Source organism: Alosa alosa, chromosome 22 (assembly GCF_017589495.1).
Source record: "Alosa alosa isolate M-15738 ecotype Scorff River chromosome 22, AALO_Geno_1.1, whole genome shotgun sequence".
Taxonomy (NCBI): Eukaryota; Metazoa; Chordata; class Actinopteri; order Clupeiformes; family Clupeidae; genus Alosa; species Alosa alosa.
The window spans coordinates 6,014,621-6,023,062 of NC_063210.1; the positions used below are offsets into that span (position 1 = coordinate 6,014,621).

The 8,442-nt window shown below is 40.6% G+C and overlaps 1 protein-coding gene across 2 annotated transcripts in view; it reads right to left on the bottom strand.

The window, feature by feature from the left end:
• Positions 1–7,349, bottom strand: part of sun1a (Sad1 and UNC84 domain containing 1a) — a 24,195-nt gene extending 16,846 nt beyond the window's left edge. Inside the window, exon 1 of one of the 2 annotated variants that reach the window (XM_048234108.1) lies at positions 6,992–7,349. The gene's annotated coding sequence lies outside the window, so the exon portion shown is untranslated. Of the gene's footprint in view, positions 1–5,983; positions 6,137–6,991 lie in introns of those variants that run through there. The other variant, XM_048234109.1, reaches the window with a different exon arrangement.
• Positions 7,350–8,442: the final 1,093 nt, after the last annotated feature.

Below are 8,442 nucleotides of genomic sequence, written 5' to 3' on the forward strand. Positions count from 1 at the left end.
CGTCCCTCCCCCATCAGCCTAATCCTGAGGGATTAGCGGGCAGGACGGCGTCCAGAACCAATAACACTGGACAACCATTCTGCTTCCTCCACTGTGGCACCTGGACCAAGCTAACTCACACATCTTAACTACTGGACAGTGGCGTGACCATATCAGCCCAGTCATGTGTACACACACACACACACAGGCATGCATGCTGTCCCGGACTTAACCACCAGTGTCCCAAATTCAAGTTCTTGTTTTTTTCCCATTCTACATAAAAAACAGCATAATAATCAGTATCACTGATTAACTCATTCTGGTCCACCATGTCAGTTCTGAACAATTTATTAAACACCATTTTATTAACATTAATCATCTGCTGTTTCACACAACACTCATTTTCAGAGATTGTGCTTTTGGCTCTTTTTTGAGGTTGCACTATACTTTCTCATTGTCCGTTGTTTTGACGGACAGGGTTGTAAAACATTCCGTCAATAATCTATTTTCACATGTCTTTAATTTCAGTGTCAGTTTGGCGTGATGTCATGGCCACAGATCTCAGTGGAAAAAAAATAAGTAGCGTGGGAAATTACCACGAAGCTGTCAGATAGGCTACTCTCCTGCCGCGCTCTCACCCTCTCGTGCACACTCAATGCGTTCCCAATTAAATGAAGTAGCAAAACGTAGTTAGATCTGCTGCAACTATGTATCTCGATGTAACAAGCTGTTTTGACATTGTAAAAGTTCTCTAAGAAGTGTAAAGCAGTTTGCAGTAGCCTAACCACAACGTCGTCTATTGCTGGCCTATGATAACCTAATTAAATGCTCGGCAGGCCGGATATATGATGAACTAATAAATGCTCGGCGGGCCGGATTAAAGTGCGTGGCGGGCCGCAGTTTGGACACCCCTGGCCTTAGAACTGCCACAGCGAAATGTCAAATGCTAACTTAAATAACTGTTTTCATAGTTATAGGCTACCTTGCAACACTATTGTTTTGTCAAATCGCAGTTGCAGTAGGCTATTTAGCTCAGCATGATATTGGTGACGTTTGTCTGTCACTGACAGAAAACACGCAGCGTTTTAGAGAGGACTGTCATCTTGTTCTTTTAAGAACACCAGTGTAATCTTAGGCCTACACCATCAGTAAAAAATGTTCACAATGTCATGAAAACAAATGCCATTTACCTGCCTGCTAGTTAGGTAAGTTAACCTACTGTAGGAATATCGGAAAGTGACCCATTAGGCCTACCGCCCGTGCCCTATTTTTGTGTCGGCCTATGAGTCACTTAATATTCATTTAACCAATACAGCGGATTCCTAAGAAAACGCAAGAACCCAGCCCATTTGGGTATCTTACTATATTTGTACCAAAAATAACATTGTAGCCTACAGTGATTTGAAGAGCAGTAAACAGTGTTGCAAGGCTGCGTGTACAAAACCGCTTCTTTACAGATCAGCTGGCTAACGCTGTTTTTGCCAGCTGCCCGTTACGCCAGGTCAAATTTTGTATAATTTTATTCAGACGTAAATTTGCTTTGCCATTTTTTCTACTGTCCCAGAGTTGTCCCAGACATCATTCTATTGTGTCCCGGAAGCATTTTTTATGGTCCCCGGGACATCGTTAATTTCAAGCCCTGGGAAGGAGGACATGCGGTTGGTCTTGAGCTTCTGCTCAAGATCTCGCAAAACAAAGTCAAGATCTCGCAAAGTCAAGATATCGCAAATCAAAGTCAAGATCTGGCAAAACTATAGTCAGTGTTTGTCCCCAGTACATGCTTCTTTTTTTTTTCTCATGTCACTTCAGGGGCTCCGTACCAATGTATAGCCTAAAATAAAATAAAAAAGCCACTTTTCTTAGAGAGCCTAGTCCATGTCCAGACCCTAGTTCAAGACTCTGAGCTAAAGACAGGGAATGGATGCCATCAAATATGGCTATTTTTATCCTGACATTCCCAGCACTGCTACTGCAAAGATGTGTCACGAAATAAAACACACAAAAGAAACCCACACGAGATTGTGTTGAAATATTAACTGACATTGAGTTACTATTAATCTAGTGTTTCATTAGGCCCCATAATCCACTGAAAAAGTGTTGACCAGGGCTAATTAGAGGCAGAGCTGACAGCTGTTTGGTTGGGCACAGGGCAGAGCGGCAGGCGAGCGATTAGACACGAGACAACAGACGGCTAAGCTGGACACTGGGCTGCTTTTCAACAACACAACCGTCATCACCAAGAGGCCTACGGCTCCAAAAGGTACCCCCTTAGCACAATCAATCTTTCTTTCTCTCTCCACACACACACTTCCTGGCAGTCTTTTCTGTTCCAATTTACAGTGAGGAGCAAAAAGCAATAAGATTCTGGGACCTAACAGAAGCATCAGCCTAATCATTTGTAACTACTAAGTTCAGTGTTTCCCATACATTGACTTTTTTTGTTGCAGCCCACCACAATATCAACATTGACCACCACACAATGATTTTCCAGGTTGTACTAAATTGTGCTTAAAGCTGGTTAGCATCATAACCATGCTGCGCTAATTTGTTAAAAACTGTTACATTCAAGTTAATTCTGCAAACCTACCACCACAAATAGAATTCAATTCTGTGGGAAACACTGAAGTTACTCCATGTTTCCTTAAGGTGGTACTTATGAAATGAATAGTAATACTCTACACACACGGTCAAATAATTTTCATATTTAAGAGGCACTATGCTTGAACTCATCATGCATCTGACAGTATTGATTTGTGCGTTATTTTGATGGACACACTACAATATTGAGTGACATCATCAACAGCCAACAGATTTAATATGGCCATATGCGACTGGTGAGACCAGAGACTGAATAGCGGTCAGGGGACTGTAGGCCCTCGCCCAAGTCATGCAACAGACCCATTACCATTACAAGTGATCAATTCCAACATCTGCATTCAGAGGCAGATCTGAAGGATTACGTAGGAGGACCGAGATATGGTGACCCTCTGCATCGTCTAAGAAGTCGAAATGCATCAGACCAGTGCTTAGTTTATGCATGCATACATACACAGACTGACCCGATTACAGTAATCTCTTTGCACCCATACTGGGGGGTGAGGGTGAGCAAGTCGGACCCTCATTGCATAGCTGTACAAAACCGAAAACCATGAAAGAGGAGCCATGCCAAGCACTGGGAACCCCATATGAAAACACGCATGCAGAGCAGGCCTAAGTTGAGGAAGAGAACTAGTCTATTTAGGATCCAAGACATTTTAAAGATTTAAAAGGGGCTGTGTGAAGGATCTTAAAACTTTCAACAGGACCAAGAAAAACACATATGCTTAATATGCTCCATCATACCAAGATATCCACTTAAAGCAAGCATGCAAAACAACTTGCAAAATGTACTTAGACTAGCCTACTACATTGCACCTAAAGAGGCGCTGTCTGAAATATGTAAGTCAATGCAGTCACAGACGTGAACGTGATTGAGTGGTCAAGTCAATTGGAATCCTGCCCATAGCCCCTTTCAAATACAAACAGATGGTCCACTGAGAGTTCAGACAAGTACAGCGCCAGGCGGTGAAGGACGGCAGTATGCAGGAATGGAGACAGGTAGGCAGGCGTGCAGGTCGACAGGAGTGGAAGTGTCTCACCTCTGGGAGTATGTGTAGGCTGCATGGCTTGGGGCACAGGGATGAAGGTGCGTATCAGAATGAGCCTTAGACATTATGCCCACTACCATTCTTCAGCAGCACTGACTGCAGGAGTCGAGGTAAGATGCATTACATAAGGACCCCATTTTAACAATCAGTGAGCACACACAGGAATACAAATCTAATGTCAAACAGCTCAAGGGAATTACTGTCCAAAAGCCATTTGTTGCAAGCCTCGTTGTTCTGTTAATTGACAGAACAACAATGTCTCAGACATTTGGCTACTTGATCTGCTGTCAAAGTCACACTGCTTTTCCCAAAACCAGTCACAGTCCCTTGTTGCCCTGAAACATGAAACATGAAACAAATCCACATGAACAGCTCCCAGCTCATAAAAGGCAGCTACCAACTGTCCTGAGATCTGACCGGAAGAACCCAGCTCACCAGCCAGCCAACAGCCCAGCTGCTGAGAGCCTGATCCACCCCCATTTACAGTTGCCCTGGAAACTGGCCAAGTCACAACCAGGCTATGGGATGCCAGGCCACTAGAGCTAGACATCTCAGATGTCACATCTCTGTGCTGGACATGAGCAAAGAGCTAAGCAGACAGACATTCAGCAACAATGAGATTTTGGTCATAAAGCTAACATGAAATAAACTGACTTGGATAATGATATTTGCTAAACGTCGCAATCTTATGTAGAGACTGAAATGTCCTGCTGACAGTTCTAGCTGCCTGTAGATCAACTACCCCAATTTATTAATTGGGCACTTGTGGGATACACTTTCACTACACCAGGACAGTCTTGTGGTAGCATATCACATCAAGTAGAAGACATCAAGTTAGTCAGGTTAAGTTATATAGTTAACCTTGCAGACCAACATATACCCTGCCTCTAGTACCGCTGTCCATACTGCTGCTGGCTGTTTACTTTTAAAAAGGATTGACGGAGCATAACCTACTCCAAGCAAATCACCACTGATAAGTCAGATGACGCCATGTCACAGGGCAGAGGGCGATTCTATCCCTTACAATCTTTCTTTACAACATGCTGACTGATTACAACAGGTTGTCTAATTTGTCTATAAACATTTATGGTGGACAACCTAAGCTTATTCGACCACGTGAACATAATATTTCAATGAACGTTTTCAATGCATGCCCAGGGCTCTACACTAACACACATTACACTTACACATAATCTAACATTACACTGCAGCTAACAGTTAAACATGCCAGTGCACCAATTGCGAATATTAAGAATGACTGACAACATTTAGGCTACAGGACACAGGATTTTAAAGATCAGTGCCTATTTTATTTTCAGTCTGTTCCATTTTCCTACATTTTGTTAATGTAAAATAATATAATACATTGCCATATCTGCATTTAGCCTGTATATCAAGTATCCTGCCAAATGTAGGCTAATTTATTTATTTGTGAATCCATCTGTAGCTAATCCAAATATGCCCATGGTGACCTATCTGACTGCATACTGCCTAATACTACTACTAAAACAGTCCATTTTCTCTTCCACAAAACCCAACATAGGCTAATCAAGAAGATATTATATATATATATATATATACTTTTATTTTTTATTTGAAATATCTGAATTGATGGGGGCAGTAGGCAAACGTTAGACCTACTTTCGTTTTGCACTTCAGCTTGTATTCGGTGTAAACAAACAAGCATGCGTGGAAGCCTGGAGTTGTCAGTAGCGTTCTACCTTTGAATAAAATGGTATTATGTATGAGTATTATGGGAGGCTACTTTTGTGCCTGTTCGCTATAGCTGTATTTTGCATATTGCAGCCAATACGTCAACTGGGCTAAAAGGCATGTTAGGTTACCTTTCCTTCTCTCACTGCATTCTCAGAATCTCATCCTGTTCCTCCTATATCCGATGACTTCGGTGGATAGAAGAACTAATTTCTTCAATCTTTGTATCTTGGCTGGCTAGTCTAACTTTCCGCTTTTTTTACGTTGATGGGATGTGTAGTTTTTATGCTGCATTCGCGACGTGATTCTATGATTTGCACCAGTAATGTTTCTCGATGTTGCGGTGTATTTTGTAGACAAACATTTACATGGTTAGAAGTCATTCGCACCAGTGCGCCTAAATATTTTTTTGCACTCGCACACCATCATTTTTACTCGCGAGTGAAATGGGCACACTGTAGAGCCCTATGCCAATTTACACTTATGTCACTATCGCCTTCATTCTCCACGCTGTATATAAAAAAATATAGTAGTAAAATCCATTATCCACCTGCTATAACAACAACGGTAGCAGGTTGAGTGCCTAGACAGCATAACAAGCGATTATTTCTAAAAAGGGAATACAACACAATGCCAAAACTTACCGGTAGTTTGATTAAGCTCACAATCAGATGCAACGTTACAACGAAAACGAATGGTTTGTAAAATGACTACAGTATAAGCTGTGATTGTTACACTTGCCCTCAGGTCCGGCAAAGTAACAACCCACGAACTTCACCATTCACAGCTTCGCGCTACCGACAGAGGCGTGCTTCCCAGTGGGCGTGGTGAAAGGTCAAAGAACAGGGCTCCTCCAAAGATTGGAGGTAGTGGACAGCAAGCATGGATGCTTGGTTTGTTTGTTGCTCATTGCTAACTTAATGCTCCGTCTGGATACTTGGGAAACCTATATTCATTCACTCAAATTTCGTAATGCCTCAAAAAAGATCCTTGATTACTCCGCTTCAACCCTCTCTTGTTGGTCTACTACTTCATAAATAAAGCCAATCAAATATACAAATGACGTGCCTCAGCTTTTATTGACACCAGAACATCTTTATTATGACAGACTGACTTGACCAGTGGCCTGAACAGTTGTCGGTCTAAGCTTACTTGTAGGCTTATCAGGCTACCAGTTTACCAAACTGGAGGATAACTGGACAGCAAACTACACAAATCTGATAAAGCACCAATTAGGCTACACTCGCTGTGCATTAATTAAATAGCATAATGACAATATTAACCTCAGTAACCTTAACCAGGTTATCAAGTTGACACATGAAACTGGCTAGAGCCAACATATCTTCTTACAGCTGTTAAAATGATTCACTATGTAATGTATGTTATACCCAAAGATTCTAGAGCAGTCAATGACAGTTAACATAACGCTAGCAAAATTCCCTTACTATTACCCTGACATTACATTACCAGATAAAGGTAATGGGTTAAGATGATCAAAGGACGAATCGGAGACCATTTTCAGTTGCAATCCAATTGATCAAAATTCCAAACTTTAGCAAAGGAAGTTTCATCCCCTTAATTTCACAAATGGTTACAAAATGCTAACGTTAAAGCTAACTTTAAACATATTTAATTAATTAAAATAAGCTTACCTTGCTTTGTTGGTGAGATTATGAGCAGAAGTCGTACAAAGTAACTTTATTGAGTATGTAAAGTTAGTTCTTATCTGCTAATGATACGTTGCTAAGATGCTATGGACTAGATGCTATGGACTACTTTTAAAAATAGCTAACCTCAACAGTTAGCAAGTTGGCTACCTAAAACAGTTGGTAAAGCAGGGTAAAGTTAGCTTTGTAAAGACAGGGGCTGACTGTTGCCTTCCTGACTATGATGTTGAGGTCCAACAGTAAACGGTCTAAAAGTCCGTGTCCATCAAAGATCACACTTTATACATAAACGCATACACACAAGCTCCTAACGCATGGATTCCTGTCCTTTCATGAGCGACTCAGGTTCGGTCCTTAATTAATGACGTCAGAAGATTAAAGGTGACAGTAGCAGCCAGATAACGAAACAAAAGTCTGCATGGTCAGCTTATTATTTTTTTTAAATGTACTCTCATTACTAAGTTCCTTACTTCTGGGCAAAGCAAAACCAAACAAAAATCCAAACCTGTTGTACAAACTTGGGTCCACAAACACTAATGTTTCAATGTATGTTTTTGGTTTGATTTGGGTTTGATTCTTAATTGGTTTTAGATTAGATTAGATTCAACTTTATTGTCATTTAACAGATTACAGGTAGGCCTACAGAGCCAATTAAATGCAGTTGACATCCAACCAGAAGTGCAAAAAAGCATTAAATACCAAGTGCAGGTAGAGTATGGTTGTGTAGATTAATAATGTACAGTGTATAGTTGGATAAATACAGGTTTTCCAGATGACATGTCTACAGAGATAAATATGTATACAGAGTATATATGTTGAGTATAAATATACATTCTATATAACTAATATATATATATATATATATATATAAATATATATATATATATATATGTAATATATATAGATACATAGATAGATACTTTATTGATCCCCAAGGGGAAATTCAAGTGATATTCAATAAGTGTCATCATAAGTGTCAATCAAGTGTACATTCAATAAATGTACAGTATATAATATGTGTGTATATATATATATATATATATATATATATATATAAAATAGTATGGGATGTTAGCAGTGCAAGGACATAGGTAAAACAGTGTAGGAGTAAATGTAATCAGGTAAACAGTGCAGTAGTAAAAAGTAAACAGGTAAACTAGTAACAGCTAAAGTGCAAATGCTAGACAGGAGGTGTGGTTTTGTTCAGCAGTGTTACAGCCTCTGAAAAGAAGCTGTACCTGAGCCTGCTGGTGCGGGAGCGCAGGCTCCTGTATCGCCTGCCAGACGGGAGTAGACTGAAAACACCATGGTGTGGGTGGGTGGGTGGCATCCTTGACAATGGATTTGGCTTTGTTTGTACAGTGTTTATGATACGTGTTGTGGATGGAGGGGAGTTGGGAGCCAGTAGTCCTTTGGGCAGATTTTACTACTCTTTG